The 23126-nt window shown below is 38.8% G+C and overlaps 1 protein-coding gene across 1 annotated transcript in view; it reads right to left on the bottom strand.

Annotated features, from left to right (window-relative positions):
* EML4 (EMAP like 4) overlaps positions 1-7231 on the bottom strand; it is a 76908-nt gene extending 69677 nt beyond the window's left edge. The window contains exon 1 of the mRNA XM_035897023.1: positions 7156-7231. The gene's annotated coding sequence lies outside the window, so the exon portion shown is untranslated. The remainder of the gene's footprint in view (positions 1-7155) is intronic.
* Positions 7232-23126: the final 15895 nt, after the last annotated feature.

The raw sequence follows: 23126 nt of genomic DNA, 5'->3' as shown, positions 1-23126 counted from the left end.
TGGATTTAAAACAAAAAGTTCAATAAATTATGTGTTTAAAAAATGATTTACTCATGCTGTTTTTCTTTAAGCTTTCTTTCCCCTCTCCCCCTCCCCAATAAGGCGTACAATATCCAAGTCCTTTAAAAATTTTAGAATACTTTATTCTCAGCAAAACTTGACAAAGATTTCTATATTTCAAATGTATTAGATACCTAGGGGGGGTTGTGCAAATAAAACTGATAGCTTGAAGGACAGAAACCCAGTTTAGTATTCTCACTAAAGAAGCGTACAGTGTGTGTTCAACCACACTATTAGTCACCAGAGAACCCACACAGGTGAGCCGCAGAAAAACAGACTGAAATAGTTCTAAGCGTAGCAGAACATAAGATTTTATCTGCACTTCCTTCCTAAAATAAAGACATCAAAAATGAACTAGAAATTATAACAAATCTTAAACTTACTTCAAGATGTTATAATAAATTGTACCAAAGCCATTTCAAAGGATGTCAAGTCCCTCAGCTCATGGAAGATGCTGTCAAAGAAATAGCTTGGGAGCACTAAAACTCCTTCCAAAGAAGAAAATTTTCTTCAGCATTTTGTTTTATTCAGCTACTTCACTTACGTAGTAAGAGTCAAATTCTGACTGAGACTTCTTAAGTAGAAAAAACGTTCTCTTCATCTGTCACATGAATAAACGTTACAGGTCAGGGTGAGATACTAGTACTCAAAGAATGACCAACATTAATCAGGAAAAAATAATTCGGTGCACTACCTGTGTGTTATATTGTTTAATAACCCAATTCTAAGACAAAATTAAGTTTTAACGAACTTTATTATTCTTACAACAATTATATCTAGCTGAAAAAAAAATCAGAGGCTTTTTATACTTTTTTTTAATTGAAGCCCAATTTCACAAATCTCAACTGACAATTAGCCATTAAATATACACGAATTGTAATTTTCTATTACAAGGAAAAGAACTATCTGAATAGAAGCACACTAATATGCAACGGTTTGAGAATGTATAGTAAGGCATAAGCATCCTGAGATCACAGAATCACACAGAATCACAGAACGGCAAGGGTTGGAAGGGACCTCGGGAGATCATCTAGTAGGTATCCAATAGGTAGATATATTTAATTATTCTTAACGTAGTCAGTTTTTATTTAGATATTTCCTACAAAATTTTTATAGCTAGCAACTTAACCTGTCAATGCATACATTTCTAACTATAACTGATCCTCCTTGAGACATAAAACTAGTTTTTCAGGTGTTATGCTCTTAAGAGTCTAGGGGAGGCATGTCCCTGCTTGGCTCTTTGGGCAGGCATTTTAAAACCTACTGCCCAGGGAAACTGAAGACTTCTTTGGCATGGGACAGCCAATTGCTTATTCAAACAACACAGCCCTTTTCCTCCTCCCTCCCTACCATCTTACTATTTTGCTATACTTTCCCAGAGGCACCATCTACTTCCTCAAACAATTGCCGAATGAGCTATATCCAAGCAGAGGAAATACAATTTTAACTATGGTAATCTAAACCAATTTGATATACTCTGGCAAACAGTGATGAAAGAGCTAGGCAAGTGTTATAAACAACTAGCAGGTTTTATTTGAAAAAGTCCGTGGCAACATTTAACTCTTCCAACATTGCAAGTCTTCGTTTGAGAAGCATCGTGGAGAACAGCAGAGTACCACTCAGGAGAATTTGCTCACACTGTTCTAAAAAAACAGCACACAAATGCACAAAACATACCCCAAATTGTAAGAAGCATATGGAAAAAGAATAAGGACACTTAACACCACAACTGAAAAACACTCCTCTACAACAGTCTGAGTATCTTCTCCAATGAAGAAGATTATTAGGTTACAGAAGTTAAAAAAATTGAAATTTCTTCTTCTTCAGTTCTCTTTCCTTAAACTTGGTTTAGATGGTTAATGACCCTTAGTTCATTAATGCCCTCTAGATCAAAATTTTTTGAATAAATGGAAATACATGAAAATCATCAAGAATAGTAAGTATAACAGAATAAAAAGAAAATATTAATGATGACAGAGGAGAATATAGAAAAAAATAGGGAAGAAATGCAGAAAAAATAATTTTAATACAGAAAGAACAGATGGCACTAAACCCAATACCTGGAATATCCATTAAGACCTCAAGAGTATCATTATTTGTTATGTGAGCATACAGCCTGCAGACTTCAATTGGACTATTCCCATGAGTAAAATGACACGTGTACAAGCTTGCCAGGTTAGTTTTAGTACAGCGGATAAGAGCCTGTATCCTACCTCTTCCATAAGCATTTTCCTATCTATGCTTCTATTTTCTGTTCCTTTAACATTTACTGATTAAACAACATAAACATGTACCCAGTTATTAGAACAACTCTGCACTTTAAAGTGTGTTAAGACTAAAACCACAAATGCAAGTCTATCTTATGTTTTCATTAATGGAGGTTACTGAGCACCTGAAGTCAATTTTTGTTAATATAAACCAAACTGACCTAATGTTATTGAAAAGAAACCATTGTTGAGGTAAGGTAAAAATTACATCTGAAGTGCTTTGCTTACATTAGTGCAGTGAGATGGAATTTGATGCAAGATACTACTTAGGATTTTTCCTACTGAAGAGACACATTATTTCACATGAGAGAAGGGAGCAGGAAAGCAAGGAAAACTCTCTGGGTTCCTATTACAAAAATCCACTGCACAAAGGAAAACATTTAAATCCACCCCCCCACCACCACAAAACCCACCTGCATTTCCAGTACATAGCTGCTTTTTCAGGTCCCCAAAATCACTGCTTTAAGTAAAATAATGCCTCAGTCTGCCAGCCTGCATTGTCATGGGACACTCTCTCTGCAAATTGCCATCCATTGCTTTGGTTTCACTTTGTGAGTTGAATTTGCATCCAAGTTATTTGGTATCAATTCTTGTCCAAGCAACGGGAAATGTTCCTCCAACGGTTTAACCTGTGACAAGCCTCCTCATTACTTCCGAGTCCGGAAAAAGGATGTGAATTTTTTGTTTCCCTATGGGCAAACATCAGATGTACTTTCTGGTAGATGGACACTTTTTCAGACAAGAGCTCACACCCCAGTGATATGGTTAGCCTGAGATATTTTACTGGTGCCATTGTGTGCCACAAACTTGTCTCCACACCCAGAGCCTGAGAGAATAATTCTCCCATTACACACATTTTGACACCCTGGAAGACTTTAATAGATTTACCAGGCACCAGCTGTGAGCCAATCTATCTTGCTGGCAGCCACAAGTACCAGACTGCTTTACACTTTTCTTTTCTTCAGTGTCCAGGTAATCTTTGGTTTTGGAACATTTTGTGAAAGTTAACAGCATCAATCATGCATCAACAGCAGAGACATGTGGCAACAAGAGCGCTGGGCTGCCAAAAGCAAAGAACTTTTCACCAAAGAAATTCTTCTTACCAAGCCATCTATTAAAAAAGAAAGAAAGAAAGGGAAAAAACCCCAACAAAACCATAAATGCACCCACACATTACAGTCCTCCCAAACCTGTAGCTGCTGGGGGCCTGTTCCCTAATCAAACCCTTTCACATTTCTAATCCTCAACACTATCTTCAGACCTGGTAGCTTCTCCTTTGTGTAGTTATTCTTAGCTGTATGCAGAGGTGGAGAAGTACTATCGTAACCTTTTTATTTTGAGAAGATTTTCTCTATTTAGAATGACTTTGCATTGAGAAATACTAAAGATGAAAACAAGCCACGTGTGAACACTCCCAGTCTGCTTGTCACTGTGCAGTAACAGACAAATGCTAATTCCATTTCTAATACTGTAGCCTACTAGAGGTATTTCCCTCATAGATTATCTCCACTTCGTGCTTTTCTAGGAGGCACTAAGGCAGCTAAAATAATCTCACCCTTCAACTTACCTCATACAGTTCACAAATCACCTATCCCTGTATGAAGGGCAGCTTGCGTCTGAGGAGGGGTTAGACAGACAAAATCGTAGGTAGTCACCTCCTACTAATAGGATGATAGCCCATGCGTTAGAAACAAAAATCTACCCATGGCCATGTGAATTTTTTCACTGAAGACTGGACTAAGTTCAACATAACCATGCAACAGAAACGTAGGAAAAAAAGAAAAACAAAAACTACAAAGATAATGCAAAAAATTTTAGCTTCAGCTATGGTTGATTCAATCTGTCAATCTAAAATAAAGGGACAAGAAAAATAAGAACAGGATTAGCTCGCCAGATATGCAAGAGACAAACAAACACAAAAGATGAAGAGATCTCTTTTTGCACTAAGTTGGGCCATCAACTTCAGAATGAGAAAAAATCAGTGAAAAAGCGATCAGGATTTGTCCCATCCAAGCACGATTCACAGTCTGTTCACAGCACTTATTTTTAGCCTATGAAAAACCTTTCTTCAAAGACACTGCTGAGGTGGCGCCAAGAAGAAAACTTGAGAGGTTTTAGAAAACTCATTTCAGCAACAAGTAGGGAAGACTCCTTCAAATTAGGTTAGATATTGTCTCTTACTCAGATTAAAACCCTTTGATGGAAAGATTCAAGTTGGCTTTTTCCGGTACTATGATTCTTGTAAGTTCAGTTTATTTTAAAAGTATTTATCCCACTGTGTTGTCATACTTCAAATTAAACACATCTCTCTCATTGTATTCAGAAATACATACACATCTATTCTCTTTGCTCATTATTATGTCAGCATGTATTTAAGGGCTGCTGTAGAGACAAATACTTCTGTGAATCAAAGTCTCAGCGTATTTTTTTTTAAAGAAAACCTACCTATAATATTTACCATGAAACTGCAATTGTTGTAATGCAGATTCTTGACAGGATCACACACACAAAAAAGAGTTTTGGAGGAATAAAATTACCTTTGCAGCAACTGTGACTTGACTAGTAAGAGCCTGTTACATAACCGTAAAAATACTTCAAAGAAAAATTAACAAAATTACTTCCTTGAGTATTATTTCTGTATGACAATTGAGATCTTACTCATTCACAAAAATAATAGATTTCTCTTTGTTAAAACACTTAAAGAGTTCTTTATCTTTAAATGAACTTAAAATACAGAAATTATAAGTAGAACCTAAGGTATTGCAAAAAGCTATGTACAAACTTGTTTTGAAATATTTATTAAAATATTGAGGTTTAAGTTTAAATCAATGTTAATCTCAAGCTCATTCGTCAAGTCTAATTTTAGACTTTTACAAAATTCCAGTGACTGTACGTGAACATCTTCTTTTGTGACATCTTTATACCATCTATATGCAGCTGATTCCATGACAAACAGTGAAGTAATGTGGTGTCTGGTGGTGTTAGGTAACTGAACACAATGGGGACACATCCACCACAAATTAAATACAGTGCCAATTAGTCATAACTCATTTAAGTTCAATGTATTAGCTCACATGTGTGTATCTCTGCCCTCGCCTCCATCTCTTTCTTCACAGTTACATGTTGTCATCATTAATTGGTAGAGATGCAATAGCACAAAGCTGAAGATATTTAGATATTCCCCACCCCCACTCCTCCCCTCCCCCCCCAAATCATTTATTTTTCACTGAACAAATCCACCTGGAGAACTCAGTATAGCCCCAAGACCCCCAGAATCCCAGTAAGGAGAACACAGAAAGTTTGCCCTGCCTGTGCACAGAGTTTGCTGGGTATTAGACAGCTCCAAGCCAAAGGTCTTTAGCCATGTTTGTCCATACCCCAGCTCATCTGCATTTAAATAGGAAAAATAAGATCCTATGTTGCACAAATTTTGCCCACTGTTTTCCACTTGGCCTTTTTCTTTTTGTCATAATGGACAGCAGACAGCAGAGATTGATTTAGTTAAAATACTTGCTAGAGTTGTATTAAGAGAGTTAGAGAAGGAAGTCTCAATCTTGATGAGACCAGAGATGCATATTGGGCAGATAAAAGCTGCATTTAGAAGCAGGGATGACAACAGTCTACCATTTAGCAAGCAAGAGAGAATGGCAGGATTCAGAGCCCAAGCCAATTAGGCATCATCACTTCCTTCCATCTGGCAGAGAGACTGCAAAAACACTTAATTAAGGAATTTGATCTCTCTGCCACATCTAAAATAATTCAAACTTCCAGCATTTTCACCTTTTGCATTTTCAGCCTGTATAATGCAGCCACTCAAACAAACATAGGCTATGATGTGTCAGTTCAGGATTATACTGGCATTGGTGTAACGGGTGTACTTCAAGGCTGAAATACAGGGATTGAGCCCAGAAAACTCAGCGCTGCACGGTTTGATGGGGATACATGCATTTATAGTGAACTAAACTGTGAATTATCTGAAGTATGACCTAAACTTTTATTTAATCAGAGGCTTAATATGTACCACAAACATACACAGGCGTAGATCTCTCTGAATACACAATTCTATGTTGGAGTAAATTCAAGTAACTTGATTCAAATAGTTCTCCAGAATAGAAAAGAAAACATGCATGGAAAAAAAGAGCCTGTAAAAATTAGCGCAAACAGCATCTAGTTTCTTTACTTTTAAACAATCCTATATATTTCAAAGTTACAATATAGAAGTTATGAGCCACTAGGCAAAAGAGATTGCTGAGTGGCTACATGGCCGCTTCTTACAAGAAACCTACTGGTGATGAGTTATTTCTGTAGATGAACAAAAATTAACTATATTCAGAAAACTTCCTTATTTGGTGGCAACATGTTTTGGGTTTTTTGTTTAGTTTTGTTTTGTTTTTTTTTAGTTTAGAAGCAGAGGGAAACGTAGCCTCCAATACATCCCCCTTCAGTTGAATAACTTCTTGGTGAAGTCAAAGCTGAGACTCAGAGCTGCTCATAAGCCCCAGAACCCCCAAGTGGCATGTTAAAGACCACAGCTGTAAAGCATTTCACTATTTAAATTAAAACAAGAACCTTTTAACAAGAAGTAAGGTAAAGTTTCAGGGGTGCTAAGTACATAAAAATGTTAGCAAACAGCAAAATTAAAAAGCATATGTCAGATATCTATTTGCCATATACTATAAAGCCACTCTTAAAAAACTAACCCCTCCAGCTCAAAATATACCTGCTTTCAAAATGAGACAGAAAAGGACAAAAAAAGAAGTGATCGGTGGAGAGCATTCTAGGTGATAACATTCTGACTCTAGAAAGAATTCACCAAATACAGGCTTACCTTTACTTGGTGCTGATTTTCTCACAGAAGCTACATGGTCTTCAGAGATAGCAAGACGCCTTAGCACATCAGCCAACGCTGCTTTTAGCACAGTGATTTCATCTTCTTGTTGCTGTACTCTCAGCTCCAGGGCTGAAAGACGGTCCTGGACATCAGACGTGCTCGCAGCTGAGATGCTGTCATCTGTACAGCGGGAAAAGAGAGTAGAAAGAGGCATTTAACTGCTTTATTCTAAACTAAAAGCCATAGAAAGAAGCACGTACAGCATGAGTATGTCTGTCCCATCATTTTGAAATACTGAAGATGTTCAAACATGTTCAGGCAAAGAAGGAATGGATACTATGTTAAATGTATCAAATTGATGCTTCAAGACAGAAACGTTACTAATCGTCAGCTAAGACAGAAAGCTTAAGTAGCGTGGCCTTAGTGGAATTAGAAGACGGAGTGTGTTTTTTGTTATAGTAGAAAGAAAAACATGCTTACCAGTAGAAGGAAGACTGAAATTAAGCTTATTTAAATAGCCAACTGAATTAACTAAAAAGGTATAAGATTGTGATCAAATTTCACAATATTCTTTTGGAACTGTTGAAGAATTTTAAATGTGATCCTTAATTTTAAAGCAAGATGTAAAATTAAAAAAAAAATAAAATCCATAGTTGAACATACAAGTATTGTTAGCCATGACCTAGCTGCATCAAGTGGCAATCTCAATTTAAGTGGTCTAGATCAGAGTTCTTAACTGCGATTCCTTCTCTCTGACTTTTTTCACATCACCACCCTGCACGTGCCAAAAAAATATATGACACTGTAACATTTGGCCTGAAGTGAAGAGAAAAATAAATATGCTACAAAAAGATTCCAAAAATCTGTTTGGCCACACAGAGATAGATTAGCATTGAAGGCATAATCCAGCCAAATCTATTCTTCAGTGGTAAAAAGGAAATTACAGCTTCTGCATACTCTTTGCCTTTGACAGTTCTTTGCATTATTTCTGCCAAGCCAAAATAACACATAACAGATTTTTCTATTTGGCTGTTCCAACAAATCACAGGCCAACCACTAAAAAAGACCCATAAAAGAATATGTTGCTCAATCACAAGGTACTGAATTCCTTATCCATCCTGATTCAGGCTTACTAAAAACTCAGGAAGGAACTTCTAATGCAGGTTTACAAAATTTACCTGTATTATATGAACAGACAGTATGAGTCCATATTCTATGAAATATAGAACAAACAGCTAATTTACACATAAGGGTAAATAGCTGGATATTATTACTACGATTATATGCAAGCTAAGCTTTAGTTCACTAATCTTATGAAGATATACCAAGGGGGAAAAAAAAAGTTAATACAAGCCACAATCCTAAAACTCTTTTTTCCACAAAAAAACCCCCCTCTTTAATCTTTGGAATACTTGCATAAGGGCAGGTTTAGAATAAACATAAGCAAAAGAAACACTGGGCCAAACCCCTCCAATGAATTAAATATGAAATAAATTAAGGAGTTTAATGCCTACTTACATTCATTTAAAACATGATACTCACTACTGAAGGAGCACAAATTGAACCAACTGAAATAAAGAATCACGATAATACTTACACAACACTAACAAAATTCCTACAAGGAATTAGTAAAATAAACTAACATTAGTAGTGAAATGTATTCACAATTATTATTAAACTGGAAGGCACTGTTAAAATTACATTGATAAAACAACTCCTACAAGAAGACAGTTTTGCATACTGATTTAATTCACTAGTTGGTTAAACCAAAAGCAGAAGTGTATAGTTTCATTGTTAATACTATATTCACTCAGACTAATAAATAAGAACAACTGCAGGGGAATTAATAAGGCAGGTAATCAGAGTGAGATCCAAAGACAACAGATCAGAACAACCCTGAACGGAATGCCTTTAATATCAGCAGCCGTAACTGTACCTCCTAAATGTAGAAAAGTTATTTTAACAACTCTACAGCCCAGCATGTCCAATGCTGCCTCAACAGTACTTTGCAAATCCAGACCAGTGACAGCTACCCCAGGGTGGGAAGGACTGTGTAAGACACTTTTATTAAAGCCCCCGTTTTTGAAATGTAAACCCCCATCTGTTTTAAGGAGCTAGTAGAAGTCCATACAAGCACACGTCCCTATGCAGCTTATCAAAAGGAACTGGGGTAAATTTACATGCATTAATGAACGGTGAAAAGTTGTTACTTTAGGGAAGTAAATGGACTGAAAGTAGTACCACACAATTCTTTTGCTATCCTTACAATACTAGCCTTTAAATATATGCAGTGGACAGTCAAAATGAACATTGCAGAAAAAAGTGACAATTATTTTCAAAATATTATGATCTTTATATCTCATCTTACAGCGGAATAGCAGTCCAAACACAGAAAAGTTTGACATTTCCTTAAAACAGAAAAGAAAAAAAGGAAAGCTTAATTTTTTCCTTTTTTGTCTGCCAGAGCCTTCAATTAATGAACTATTAAAAGTCCTTATAATGGATAAATCATGGATAAATTCCCAGGCCATATAAATATACAGATCACTATAAAACATATGTAAAAGGAGTAAGTAGCCATATCAAATCATCATTTTAGAAGCCAGACATTACTGTGTTCCCTGTGTGGAGTCCAAACAATAGTAATTACCAAACCAGGAAAGGCTCCACTGTTGGACGGTCTCTCCGACGAGCACAGATGCAAGCACTCAACCAGAGTGCTGGCTACTCGACATGGGCAGCTTTTTTCCCACCAACTACAAACATTGGCTAGACTGCTTCTGATGAACCCCAGCACCCCAAAAAAGGAATCCTAGAATCAATCATTTAGGTTGGAAAAGACCTTTAAGATCATCAAGTCCAACCATTAACCTAACCCTGCCATCCCACCACTAAACCATGTCCCTAAGCAGTTTGTCTACCTGTCTTTTAAATAACTCCAGGGATGGGGACTCAACCACTTCCCTGGGCAGCCCGTTCCAATGCTTGACAACCTTTTTGGTACCAAAAGGGCACACGAGACACAGAGACTGAAAGAAGTTGGATAGCAAGAAGACCACAAGGAAGTCAGGAACATTTTGGTTGATCAAAGAACACAATAGCACACTGGGAAGATGTTTTATTGTTCTTTATCATTCTACAGAAGCTGCATCTGTTTCAAGTGATCACAATCATATGTTACCCTGGCAACTACTGGGAAATTAAAATTAATGATTCCCAACCCAAATACCTCACTAGTGACAGCAAATATTCAACTGAACTCCAACATGCCCCTCTTGGCAGTGTCTTGAAAAGTAAATCAAAGAGAGATTAGCTTCAAAGATGCCTTGAAAGTAGACACAACTGCAATCCTTGAGATCATTTTGACAAATCTGCACAATGCAAAACTATACTTTTTTTCAATAGAAGTTTTCAAAATCTCTTCCAGATTTCTTTTTCTGTTAAAAATACATTCTTATAACCTAAGTAACAACTTCGAAAGATGTTTAATACAAAAAGCTGCCTTCAAGGGCATGACCTTCCCCCTTCAGAGGGGGAAGAGCTCTTATGCAAGTACAAAGTCAGTCCCTTGTGAAGCAGAAGCCCATCTCCTCCCTTCCTCTTCTCCTGCTCCTGAACATCTGGCCTTTCCCTTGTGCTGTCTCAGACATCTATCCAGGCCTTCCATGAGCCACTCTTAATTCACTAAACCAGATGGAGATTTATTTATTTATTTAAAGAGGCAAACCAGATTAGGGAATATAGCAAGAAATTTGTAAGTGCAATTGACTATTGATTCATTCACTTAATTAATTTTAAAAAGGCCTTTTTAGTTATCTGGTTATTTTTATTATAACAAAATAGCATAATTTCTGATGTGTTGGTCACATTTCCCAAGCTGTCCATGACCTACGCCTTCAAGAGAGCCACTGGGAACAAGATCCATTGTGAAAAAAACACCATCTGCAGTGCTCGCTGGTAGCAGTGAGGAGACATCCACACAGGCGTGGATCTAAGGTCCTGCAATCTTAAAAAGTGCTTTAAGACAAGAGTATTGGTACTCAAAAGACTGCAAAAACACACTAGGTCTAAACATACAGTACTGTAACTTCCAAAGTAATATGTCTTGTTATTGTATCATAGTTCACTAGTCTGAAATTTAATTTTAGCCATTAAACATTAATTCTTCCCCTCCTTTTGGAGTAAGCAGGTATATATGGGATGCTTGTATTCAGTACTCGCGAGAAATCTGGACAGCCCTAAAAATTAGGCTTCGTTTTTCATAGCCAACAAACAGCATTAAACAGATGCATTACGCTGCATGGGACTCCTCAAAACCACTCCCAGCAGACTGAACAAAGCAGCAGCAAAACCCGCCCCTTAGACTCTAGCCAGGAACATTGAAAGGGATATCCAGTAGGCAGTGATGGTACTTCGCAAATCTCGCAACCCACGCTCTCCTCACATGTCACCATCCAGGCACGTGACGGTAACAGCATTTGAAAAGTATCCCCCTTCATCATGGACTGCCTAAGGGAAATTTGAACAGGCTCCATTTAAAAAAAGAAAAAAAAAAAGTATCTTACTACTGAACTATCTATTCTGGGGCCCCTCAACAATTCCAGAGCATCCATTATCACTTCTCTGAGTCAATTCCTCCAAGCCCTGACTAAACATAAGTAAGGGCTTCATTTTAGACATAAGCAACATTTCAGAAAAACAAATTCTACAAACTTCAGCACATGGAATTTTAAACCACAGGGTGGAAAATCCTACATTTTATCCCATAAAGCCACACAGACCACAGATATTTTTAAAACCCTGCCTGCCGAGGCACCCACACAGTTTTCTGTGTTTTCCCCAGAGTGGTACGAGTCTTTTATTACAGAAGTTCCACACAAATTACTTGGAGTGGTACAAAGATCTGGCTGACAATTTCAGGAGATTATTGGCCCAAAAGAACTCCTCACTAGGATTGTGATCTGTCCATGTGTGCAGGAAGGTATGTATTTGCACAATTTGTAATTTTTATCCTGAAGAGCACTGAATAATTTGACTCTGGGTGAAGCTTATATTGCCAGAGAGGTAACTTGACAAATTTATTTTTCCTACCATATTAAGTGAAAGAAAATTCTCTGCAGTTTTCTGCAGCTCATTTGTCCTAAGACTAGCTTATAAAAGGTGTTTATAAAAGATCAGGAATTCTGTTCCCTATCTCTTAATACATAATGCTGTTAAAAAAAAAAGAAAAAAGAAGTAGACTCTACACTGTTGCCCACAGTATCTCCATCGCCTCCTCCAAAAGCTAGCACACACACAAATTATCTTGGTTTTGTGAAGGACATGAGTCACGGAAGGAACATGAGAACAGGAATTAAAACACACAACACAAACATGGAAGATTAAAAAAGCTTCCCTCTATTTTACCGCCACAAATGATACTGTATTAACTTCTGATATGTCCCTAGGAGCTAGATCTGGTGGCATGGAAGTGGAGCGGAAAGTTGTCCCCATGTTTTCCCTTCCTGCGAACACAAAACTCTGGCCTTTAACACTCCGGATTACTCCACATATTTTTTACTTCCTTTCCTACTTTTTCATTCTCTTTCCCCAATTTCCCAATTTTTCCATTCAGAAATAAAAACAATGCACTGCTTGATCTCTAATTATTAGAGAGAAAGGTAAAATCTCTTTCTGTACTTTACATGGAACAATAATGCCAGTGCTTTGAGATAGGTACAGATAAGCCATTGACTGCATACAGCAGTGCCCAGCTCACAGCTCTCAAATATGCGGCATTGTGAGTACTTCCAACACTAGCTAAGCCTTGTATTTTCCTCTCCCACAGACATTTCTTCAGGTTTTTGGGAAGAACGTGTGTTGTCACACACCATTCATTTGCTCAGGGTTGATGCTTGCATGAGGACCGTCATGTTTAGAAAACTTGTCTTCCTTGTGCAGCTCATTAGACTCCTTAATGTTTCATAGTCCAATATGATTTTAGTCCCCTACATGCTAGATAATAAAAAAAGATGTATTACTCTCCACTAGCCTTCCACAAGCCGCTTTAAACATGAGTGCACAGTAAGCAGTAAGTCTATTTGCACAGATACTACTGCAGAATCAGACCATAAAATGAGCACAATGTCCAGTGGATAGCACCTTAAACATCAAAAGTGATCATCCCAATGGCTAATCTGCATTTTTAATCACAAACCAAGTAAAAAGATTGATTATTATTCACTTTAAAACACGGTGGATTGCACTGCTATATAGACTGATGGATACGTAACTTGGCCATAAAAAACCCCCAACAAATCAACAACAAAAAACCCCCAACCCTCACTCAAGTCTGAAAACCTAGACTGTGCCTAAAAATCTCAGCCAAAACCCTGAAAGGAATATAATTTATGCTGTTAAGAATTTATGCATGACTTGAATAAATGGAAACTAGCCCACCTGGAATAGACCTATACAGATCTGTGTGTATCTGTAGAGATAATCATACACCCCCAAACTCAATTTGAACCACTGCCTCTCTCCCCACCCAAAAAACCAGGCCATGAACTATAAATTTAAATCATTAAAGCATTGCATGAAAAGAAGAAGAAAGATATGCAACCACACTGGACAAAGTTTCTTTAGGACTTTTCAATTAAGCACAACATATATACATTATACAAATGCAGTGTTTTGTCTGTAGGTGATCTGTGAGAAGATTATACCCTAGCACATGAATATTCCTGCAATGCAATAGTCGCTACTGTTCTTTCCTATTTGTGGACTGCTTTATGGTTTATCTGAAGCGAGTTCATGTCTGTGAGCCTACTGCACCATTACATTACAGAAAACATCACCCATGCTTTCAGGCAATCTCATTTTAAAGGGTTGGTCTGACACATAGGATGATCTATCACTTCGCCCCCAGTAATTAGTAGTCCTACTTGTATATGCTAAACAGATTTGTGCACAAGGGCTTTAATTTTTTTTTTTTTTTTTCTGACATGAAAAAGCAAGGGAATGAGAAAGATTAAAAGATGACACATATCATCCTGAAAAAATAACTTTGTAATAACCACAAATTACAGCTGTTATGACAAAAATATTTTTGTAATAATCCCCTGCATGTGCTGCTGTAAACACTCGAATTATTTTTAATACAGATAATCTAGAAATATATCAGCATGAGATTCACAGGGCATGACTCCACCCATGCTGTATTTGACCAACATGAATGTTCAGCTTGCCTAAGTTTCCAGTATTATTTATTGGGCACTCAAGTTTTAAGAAGAAACAGATCAGACTTTATACTTGCCAATACTAGTTTTGATAGGGAGTCTGAAGAAACAAAACAAAGCCGACACTTACACACACTTCTCATATTTGACATTGGCAACCATATAATTACTTGAAGAGGCAGATAATTATGCTGGCGCTCTTGCATATCCTTCCCCAACTGCATACTTTGTATCAGCTCCACCTCCACTAAGACGCATCTCAACAGTAAGACCATTCACAGGATTTCCACCACCCACGACTTAAAAAGCCTTGTGGTTTTTAAGTATTTTTCTTTCCCGAGTGTTGCTTAGCTCTTGATGTTCCTGATACTGTTCTGAAGCTCAGGACTCTTCCAATGCTTGGCCTTCAACCAGCAGGACATGACCTTACTTTCCAAAATGGTGCTGCTGCTGAACAGATGAGCGAGCTCTACGCACCATAGACAGAATTCATGGTGGCTACGGGCACCTGCTCCAGATGCCCTGCATAACTCTTTTAGCAGCAATCCCAGCCACCCCAAGCTCTTTTTAATATCTGATGCCACCCAATTTTCATGTGACAGCAAGAGAAGGAGAGGGGCAGAGAGCACCTTTTCCTGTTTTCTAACATTTATGCTTGAAAGTTCACACAGCAACCGAAGAGACTGCTGCAATGAACTGCTCTAACTGTAAGTTATACATGCATTAAAAATAACACTTTAGCACACATATATTAGTATTCCTTTGTTGACAATATTTCATGTTGTGCTAGAAGTGTTAGCATTATTAACATTCACAGTAATTTCCCTGATAAAATGCTAATTTAAAAGTTACAAATTAGTAACTTTGCCAAGAGTGAAATTAACACAAGCTAAAAATTTCAGAGACTGGATCCTTTCCCCCCTGTCCTTTTCCATGCCCAAATTGATTCAGTTACAAATTCCTGAGAAAACAACTTATCTAATGCTGAAGAGGGACCAAATCTCTGAGGTCTTCCTCTTCACCAAGGGCTCTGTCACCACTTGCCTTTCCGCACCACGAGCAGATGGCACCACAGCCACCCCATGGAGAAACTCAACAGTCTCCAGCTTTGCAGGACAAAGTCAAAGACAGGCACCGCCTGGGGCCTGTGGCCAGAACAGGACACCAAGAGCAGGAAAGCATCCCTCCTGCACTCCCAAGGCCAGATGGAGGAAGAACCTGCATCCTGCTTAACCTGAAGCACCAGACACCAGCATGGAAAAGTGCTGAGCACTCACGGGTACCTTGCACCAGTAGCAATCAGGGGTTTGACTTTTTGACGTGTACAGGGCTGTCCTACCTATCCACTTTAACAATCAAGTCTTCAAGTTTCAAATTGGGCAATTACCTAATTAGAAAATTGGGTAATTAGCAGATGCTTTTGACCTTAATCTCTTTTTAACTTCACTGTTCATCTGTTAAATGTAAACATCATCCCACACCGCATAAAGGTTAATTAACACTTACAGGCTACTGAGGCACTACCATAAACGCTGTAGCAAAGTCAATGTTGAAATTCATGCATTTCTTTGAAAAGAAATACTAAAAGTCTTGACGTAAAAATAACATAGGGAGCCACGCAAAGAAAATGAAGGCAACTCAAAACACTGAGCAACTGCTTTTTAGGCAGAATCACATTTTCTGAGTACTGACTTGGGGGAGACTATGATCAAGTAATTAAAGGCTGCATCTTAATACCGGTATGATCCAGAAGATTAAATATAGGCTTGAAGGACTATATTTAAGCCCAGATTCTGGGTTTTAGGTTCAGTCTTTGACTTCCCACTCATAACGCTTTTCTTTAACCATATTTCATTACTACATAAATCTACAAAAGACAGCAGGATTAACTGTCACCAATCTGCTCAACATAACAAATGATAATAATAAACATATTCAGGCTCGGACAAAAGAACCAGGATCCAAAACATGGCAAAGTCCAGCAAACGTCGCAGAGAGTACACAGAGAAACAAGGGATCATCTGAAACACTGGTTTTCCCCAGATTATTTTGCAAACTGATTTACACAGACAGGTACCCACCAGTTATCTGGCACACAAGAAAGCTGCTGTGAAGGTTGGCAAACAGAAAAAGGGGGGGTTGAGGGGTGGACAATGAGGGGAAACAAAAAAAAAAAAAGAAAGAAAAAAAAATAAAGAGCACTCACAGTTATCTCAGATTTGCCACTTCTCTCTGCATCCCTCCCTCGCCCCGAGGCCACTTATTTTTTAACTGCTCTTGTCAGAGTGATGGTGCTAATTCCTGCTCAGAGAAGTGTCTGTATATTTAAGGTATCTTCCCCCCCTCCCCCCAAGAATTTAAACCCCAATTCATACAGGTTACCTCTGATTTTCCAAGCTGTATTTCCAAAATATATTTTTCCAGTAACGTGCAAATAAAACCCAAGGATGCAAACATTCAATCTTTAGATTGCAACAACACAGGGCAAGTCCAGCATTCCCTATCGCTGCAGTGCATTCTCCTCTGCTGCAAAACATTTGAATTCAGTAGTACCAACACATACTTTTCATCTGAAACTTACGGAAACTTTCCAACATCCTAAATATTTATTGCTTATTCAAGCAACAAACTTATCTGAGTTTTTGTTTGTGTTGTGCTTTTAACAAGTACATTTTTGCCCCAGAGGAAAGTTGTTTCTACCCTTTAAGCTTGCTATATTCTTATCAATTCTAGGGTATAACATCAGCAGCAAAACAGAAAAGCGCTGAAATCATTAAGTGAGATAACATCAGGCACAGCAACACACCCTTTTCTTTCATGGATACAATTTATTTTGTACCATGCAATGTTTATTTGCAAAATTTTACTAATCTCAAATCCTGAAACACAACTGAATTATCTCCAGCTTCTGTTATCTAGCAATCAAGTTAGACATTATCTCTGTAAATGAAAGTGTCGGAACATTTCTGAAATTTGTTGTACTGGCTGCTTCATTGTGCTGCTCTTTTTTCCTTCCCCCGGGACTCATAAATAACTTTCTAATTTATAACATCAAAAATACCACTGTGCAAACTAAGTTTCTTTGATCTCATTCTGTGCTATTCTAAGCCACTCTATCATAAATGCCACTATGCAAAACTCTATCAAGTCAGGAAAAAGAAGATTCCTGGCCTATTTTACCCATTTCCTTTCCCAAAGAAATAAGTTTTTGTCCATACTGTCCACTTATGAATCTGGGTTGTACAGGTTGCGCAGCTGTCAGCGGTTGCTGGTGTTTCACAGGCAATAGGATGTTATCTTGTAGATTTAGTGTTATGTTTATGCAACAAGAATAGTCTCCCATTGAAATGACGGACACATGCATAAAAATTTCAGTATTAGTGTACTGCCACATTAAAGAGACTGACTTTTTGATACTGATATCAAACACATGGGCATATAGTGTGTGCTGTTCTCACTCATCTTCATCTTCCTACGTGCTTAATTAAGGCAAAGCTGCTCAAGCCTGTCCTTTTGGCAGCATCGTTTCAGGCCCAAAAATTCATTCTTAAAGTGCAGACACCCCTGTTCATCAGCACTCCCCAAAATTCACAGCGAAACTCTCGTGGGTGCCTAGACAGCAGGGCAGGATGCCACGCTCGTCCCGTGCGACAGAGCCCTGTGCCCCCTCCCAGGGAGGCTGGTGGCTCCCCACATGCCACCGGCTCACAGCAATTTGGTGTCCTGGTGCTGGCATCCCCCTGGGTACTCAGAGCTCCCTCTCCCAAAACGCTCCTCTCCCTCACAGGGGAAGCCTTGCCTTCTAGCTCTGCTGGGAGGAGTGGGATCTGGTGGGGTTTTTTGCTCAGCAGAAATGCACTTGAGGGGACCAGAGGAAGGGAGAGGCACCAGGGCTGATGTACGCAGCGGGGTATTTGATGGCTCTTATCTCACAAAGTCACAGGTCACAGTGATTTCAGATAAAGGTAAAATCTGTTTGGGAAGAGACTTAGCAACTCACCATCTTATCTTAGTTTTCTGGTATTTCAGGTATACAAATTCCTTCCACTTGTTCACAGCCCTGTGCGACCACTGCTTTACTACCTCTCAATACCAGAGCCCATTCAGTAAAATGTCGACTTTCTCCCCGACAAGCTAGAGTGACCCTGAAAAGTTATCATCCTCCTTCACATTTTCTTATCCAAAAGCTAAGGATGACAATATGATCCCTCCTTGTAAAAAATAAGCTCTATTAAGAGGCAAGCCTTCTGGAGGGAGTATTAATTCCAGTGTTTAAGTTTTCTCCCGTGACCACCCACCATGGCTGAGGTGCTGCCATAGGTTGCACTCATATGCTGGACAGGGAGCGGGCAGCATCTCCTACGGAAGGCACCCCTTGCCTCAGCTCTGTGTTGAAAATGTGACACCCGCTGTTGTAGCAGGGGATGGATACCATCTCCCAGTCAAAAAACCTCTCCTGTATCTTGCAGGCAAGAACAGACATAAGCTTTGCCTTTGCTACTTTTAGAAGTCCATCGTTTCTTGGGAGTGAGAGACTAAATCTCTTAACTGCAAGCTGGATCCAACACAACACTTACAACAGCAGCAGTCAAAATCCCACTTTTGTTTACCTCCACCAAGATGCTTCCCCAACTTCTGCAATGGTTTGTAGCTTTGGTACTAGAGGAACACCTCTACAACAGCTAACGCTTACTCCAGGTGGAACCAAACCAACAGTGGGTTTGGGGTTTTTTTGCACAGAAAAGAACTAAAACTGCTTTGTACTGAACTAGTTATAGTACAGACGCTGCTAGGCTATCTCCTTAGCTTCAAGAATAAAGCACAAGCTGCACGACTCCTACACAGCCAACCTGTAAGGTGGCATCTGCAACTACTCATCGCACATTAGTCACCACCTCCGTTTCAGTTACTACAGAGGAGCAAGTATTGAGAAATAAAGGGAACATTTGTAGATTGTGTGTTATAGACAACATTTCAGACCAGATAGCAAGCAGAAATATCTTTACTGGTGTAGAGTCAACAGCCACCCTCAAAAAGGGGAACCGAGCATAAATACAATTTAAAAACTGACTAGTTCTTTAGTTAAGCTCCTTCTGTTTTATTATGTTAGCAACTAAACAGGCCCAGCAGAGCTTTGAAGTTAACACCTATAAACAAGGTGTGGGTGGAAAGCATTGCTCACCCCCCCCCTGCCGCTGTGGCTGTTGCTGCCACCTGACAGAAGACTGACTGCCCCCTCATCGATCCTGCCATTCTGCAACAGGCTGTATCTGAACAGCTGTAGAAATATTTAATATTAACATTTATTATTTTGCAAAGAAAGATACTCTTTTAAACAATTCAGACTGCAGATCAAGTGTTGACATGTTTTCCTTAGTAAGGACTCTACCAACAATAAGTTCCCTCAAACACTCTACAAACAAATGAGATAACTGTGAAATTAAACTAATTCAATTCACAAAGAGGAAGAACTCTTCAACAGCACAACAGACTTCTGTATGTGTGACTAAACTTACATTTGAAAAAGCTATAGTAAGGCTGCTTCCACAGAAATGAATACATAAAAATGAAGCCATCTTCAATGATTATTTCAGTTGCTAATCCTGGCACTATTATGCCTAAAATGGAAAACTCCATTGGAAAGGGAGGAATTAGGTCTGATCTTTACTTAGGCTAAGCCACAAAGCAGATTTCAGAACTGACTCACCTTCAAGCAAACATAAAGACATGGAAACAGTGTTATGTGACACTACAACTTCTCAGAGAAAAATCAATCACTGAACAGAACATGTTGGATGATTCAGGCAGGCTAAGACCTTCTAAAATTTCACCTTGAACATATTTTATTTATAAGTCCTACACAAAATTGAAGGGTCATAATCGCTATTGATAAATCATATGAAACCATCATGAACATGTGCACAGAATTTGCCTGCATGGAAAAAAACATCACCTTTTCATGGGGATACTTTTTCCTTCCTTTTCAGAGGATCTTTTAGGAAAATGCATATATTTCTTATGTGGAATGTTTGCCCAATTTTGTAAACATAAAAGGGACCATATTTCTATCAAAGGTACTTAAAAAATAGATCATGTTTTGTATCATAAACAGACAGATTACTTCTAATCTGTTCTTCCCATGGATGGAGCCTCTGAAGTGGAAAAAGTCTTCAGGTTTCTTTTCCCACTATTTGCTACAAAGTAACAGTTTTTAGGTAAAGAAAACATTCCCGCAAATAGCAAGGGATATGGCACCGACCATGGATGTGCCTGGTGTTAGAAATGAACAAGTACTACAAATACTTGATAGTGAAACAAGAATTAAATCTGGTTGTGACTAAGTAACAGCAGTGTCATCAAACAGGAATAAGCTGCATTTTTGCCCATTTTCTTCCTTCTCCCCCAAAATCGAGGGATTAATTAATCAAGAACCAACACCAACCAAAGTCCCCTCAGAAATGGGAACCTTTATGTGCTAAAGTGCACAAGTTAAAAAAAAAAAAAAAAAAAAAAAAAGCAGGAACGTTTTGCTGCAAACGTACACTAGCGCTGACACCAGCGGTCAGCCCCTCCGCTGTTGCTCTACTGGCCACGGCCATGTCGGCCATCGCTCCCCTGCAGGCCTGCCTCAAAGCTCTTCTTCTTCTTCGGTAGGCAGGGCATCGCTGCCAGCTCTCTGTAACGCATCAGGAACGGCAACGCTCGGTAAAGCCTGCCTGCAACCCACGGAAAGCACATCTAGTTTCCTACTAATACACTTCAAACTAATGAAGTGAAAGATATACTGGAAAAGGCTACGTATCGTAGATCTCCAGTGTTTGCAATTCAGTTCTCTTCCCTTTTTAAAATCATGGAGGTTTCTGTAAGTTTGTTTGATATCGGGGGGGAAACAATCTAAAGCCAAAAAATAATAGTTATTCTGAAAGCAGCTATAATCTGAAACCACAGAATTATCCAGTTTATTCCTTTAATGCTTATGGTTTAAGACTGATTAATTCCACATACACTCATTAAGCATTATCTCTGCTAATTCAGCTATTTATACATATTGAAGAACCATCCAGGAGCATGCTATTTCTGCATAGTACTGCCAGCCAAATTAACAGGATCCTTCACGTGTGAAAAGGACACCCCCCTGCCACAACAGAATACATCAATAAGAACAAAACTGTTTTATACATTTTCAGCATCTTCTAACCTTTCCAATAATCTAATTTTACAAATTTTATTTTATTTTTAGCATTAATGGGAAAGAATTAAAACCCGAGGGATCACATCAATCAGCTTCTTGTGGTAGGGAATGCTCCCTTTGATGCACTTCACAGGTATCAGAAATCTGGCTGTGGGTATTCTCACGGTTTTAAATGCTTCTGAAGAGCACCACAAGCAAACAAGGGCAAAACCCAAGAGACTGATGCATTTTTAGAGCATATGAAGAACAAAAAAAGTGCTGTGAGAGAAAAGCAAAGGCAGAAGACATAGCACCTAAATTCTACCTGGTTTTATGGTACATCAGAGCATCTTCTCATCGTACAATAAACAACTGGGAATAATGACTGTCACATCTGGTCATTCCATCTCCCTCCCTGCTCACAGGGCGGGTTCTGCATGTCTAGCAGTTTTACTGTGCTTCTTTGCAAGTTCTGCTCTCAGAGCCACTCCGTCTGACTGCAGAATGAGCAGCCTGAAGAAGCGCTTCAGTTTTGCACTCTGCAAAAGGGAGGTTTCCAATGCTGCTGCTTTCCTGAGTAATTTACTTATCTGTAAGAAGCAGGAGTGCGATATAGGGTTCATAAAGATACTTTCTGAGGTTTCGTAATCTGGGCATTACTCAAAATTTCAGAGCAAAGACTCAGTGCTGAGAAAGCGTGTGCAGCCTGAACCTTTTTATCTGACCTTCAATGACAAGTTTGCTGCATCAACTGCACCTTTGATATTTCACCAATTCTGGTACTTCAGCAATTTCAAGTGTGGCTTGCAATTACTTCACTTTGCAATTACTTTCTGCAACTGCTAAGAAAATGCTAACCGTTACCCTGCACAAGTCATCATGATCTTCTCAACCCCCTTTCGATGACTAATACATATTCCTAGAACTGTTAGAAGTGAGATAGAAACCCTAACAGGCAAAGCAGAAGAAACATCACCAAAAAATGTAACCACGGTTTTGAAAGTTAACTATCAAGTTAAAAGAATTGAGACTTTTCCATTAAATCAGGGTAAATATTAACCTTCTAAACAGCATGAGATGAAAACCCCTATGGACCTTTCTGATATCTCTAATTTTATGTCTTATCTACATAGCACTGCTGTTACAGTGCAATATTGCAGATACTCAGTCACGCGTGTAATAATGCAGATATCTACCAAAATATGTACCAGATACACTTTTATTGTTTCTCAGTCGAGACATACATTGAAAGGTTTTTAATGAGCTGTGTGTATGCAAACATTTACAGCACGCTGGCAACGTGCAGAGTCAAACACCATGTTTGACCTCAGAGAGGGATCCCCACGGCTCTGGGTGATGCCACTGCACCAGCCCCTCCTCCGCACAGCCGCGTCACACCAGGCACGTCCCTTCTCTCGGTTACCTGGAAAGGGGGTAGTATCTGAAGAGGAAATGGCACTTTCACAATAAATTTAATGTAATGAAGCCTGGAAACAGCTAGCCCATCTAGCTTACAGCTCCCTTCATTAAGCACAGCCTCAGCTAACTCATGAAGCAAGTAAATACTGCTTAGCCCAACC

The sequence above is a fragment of the Egretta garzetta genome, unplaced genomic scaffold (assembly GCF_000687185.1).
Source record: "Egretta garzetta isolate BGI_Z169 unplaced genomic scaffold, ASM68718v1 scaffold166, whole genome shotgun sequence".
In the NCBI taxonomy this organism is placed as follows: Eukaryota; Metazoa; Chordata; class Aves; order Pelecaniformes; family Ardeidae; genus Egretta; species Egretta garzetta.
The sequence above is the reverse complement of the archived record's forward strand: the minus strand, read 5'-3'. Positions and strand labels throughout refer to the sequence as shown.